We start from the raw sequence: 2,277 nt of genomic DNA on the forward strand, positions 1-2,277 counted from the left end.
GTTTGTGAAGGATCGCACAGATCTCTTGGGATACCTTCAGAAACTTCTAGTAAGCTGTGCCTACTGGTATGGAACTCAAGGACTCGGGGCAGAAGATGGTCTTTAAATCTCAGAAAAACGGATTCGTGGCAAGAAACTGTTCCACAGTGCTGCCATCTTAGAGCAGAAGGTGTGGCTACACGCTGAGTGGGCCCCTGACATCAGAACTTCATCAGGCCCCCTCCAGCAGTGGGGACTGACACCTTCCATTAATCCAGACACCAGGTGTGGCCTAGGGACACAGTGTGTCTGGCTCAGCTGGTGGGATTTCTTGTCTCTGCAAATGAGTTGCTTTTACATACTTCACTAATGCTTTGTAGTAGTTTAGGACAACACTGTTCAGTATGAACATCTGACAGTGGAAACGACTGGGCTTGGGACCAGAGGTCACACAGGCCTGCCGCTGGTATGTGGCCGGGAGAGGGACAGTATTCTATGTGTCGTGTGTATGTATGTACGTTTTAAGTTATCTCATGTTTATAAGAGCATCGGGTTGAGTGTTTGGACGCCGTGGTCTTATTTCTGCACAGACTTTGGCCATTTTCTTTTTCAGAATTCCATCAGTAAAGGGTCCTGGCAGTAATTAATTTTTCATAGTTGCTCAACAGTATTATCAGAGCTTCCCTGTTTGTTAGGCTCACGGCGCGAGAAAAGCTGTCAGCATAAAGCAGCTAAACCATCTTGCTTTGTAAGAACGCAGTGGCTTCGTGTGTGTGTGCAGGGAACACGTTCACGTGAACCTGTTTCAGACGGTACGTCTTTTCAGTGTAGATAGAAGTGTGCGCACCAGCAAAAACCGACATGGCCGTTGAAAATACCACGTGATAAAGGTGCTCCCTTCACAGGATAGAGTGTAAAGAAAGTTCTTTCACGCCTTTAGATTCATCAGTGACTTTGCTGCCCACATCATCCAGAATTAGCAAGGCTGGTGAAATGTACAGTTTATGCGTGTAAAGACATGTGTATAAGGATATTTATTGCACATTGTAATAGCAAAAGATTAGGAACAACCCAAATGTAAAGGTTAGAGGTCTGGTTGACATATGAATTATGAAATATGGCACATGGTGGAATGCTATGCAGCCATGAAAAAGGAGGGATCCGCTCTGCATATAACAACATGCAGTGCACTCCAGATTTCATTCCGGGGGAAAGCCACATGTGGAAGAGTGTACATGGGTAAAATGTTGCTCTGTGTGTGTTTGAGTGTGTGCGAACGCGTGTGTTTAAACGTCAGAAGACTCCGTATTCACTGTATATGCAGGGAGATACACAGATCTCTGGAGAGAGATGCAGAAGCTGACACATATTTGTGTGCCTCAGGAAGGGAACTCTGTAGCTGGAGGTGGGCTTAGCGGGGAGATACACTTTTCATTCTAGGTACATTTTGGATTTTGTGTCGCCAATGTGTATTACCTATTCAGAAAATTTTAAAATGCTACCTAGGAGCTCTTTTTGGCAGCTTCCTAGCAGACACCTTTGACAAGAGTGGCCGATTTGGCAGGCAGCCCAGGTCGGACAGTCCTGTGATGTCCGAGGAAACCACAACGAGGGCGCCCGCTAGGCCTTCTGTGGGGGAGGGAAGGACAGGAGGAGGGTGAGTGGCCTTGGGGGAAAGATGGGAGGGCAGTGACCGAAGGGAGGAGGGGGAGAGGCGGACCCTGGCGGAGCTGTTGAAATTGGGAAGGCTGGTTTGTAAACCATGCCCTCGACTAAGAGTAGAGATGAGGAGAAAAGCATGTTTGGGGGGCGCGGAATGAAGATGCTGTGAATCGGAGGTGGTGGTGATATATCCTGGTGACGTCTGCAGGCGATGGAGAGAGATGCTGTAAAGAACCATTGAAATGGCTGCGAGTACTTTTTTAGTACATTTTCGTGGCTCTTTTAAAGTTTCGGATGGTCAAATATCTTCTCTCTTCCTTAAGTATGATTACGGTGTAATGGAAAAATTCGGTTTTAGAGATGTTTTAGTTTTGTGGTGACCGGGACAAACAAGATAATTATTTTGTTTTGAAATTTCCCATTACATACGTGCCCTGTCGAAAGCCATTTACGGTTACAAACCCAAAGAGCTTGTGCCAGGGGAACGAGGCTAATGCATTGTTCCCATCGCTGGTACAGTCTGCAACTACTAAATGAAAGGTACAACTTTTAATGTACCAATTAACTAATAATACTCACTGCTAATTTACAGTGGAAATGCCTGTGGCAGCCTCCATAAATAATTTCTGAAATTAC

The 2,277-nt window shown here is 45.8% G+C and overlaps 1 protein-coding gene across 5 annotated transcripts in view; it reads left to right on the forward strand.

Moving 5' to 3' along the window:
* The window catches only part of DGKH (diacylglycerol kinase eta), a 173,262-nt gene that overhangs the window by 82,944 nt on the left and 88,041 nt on the right, over positions 1-2,277 (forward strand). The window lies entirely within an intron of this gene.

The sequence above is a fragment of the Pteropus vampyrus genome, unplaced genomic scaffold (assembly GCF_000151845.1).
Source record: "Pteropus vampyrus isolate Shadow unplaced genomic scaffold, Pvam_2.0 Scaffold154, whole genome shotgun sequence".
NCBI classification, from domain to species: domain Eukaryota; kingdom Metazoa; phylum Chordata; class Mammalia; order Chiroptera; family Pteropodidae; genus Pteropus; species Pteropus vampyrus.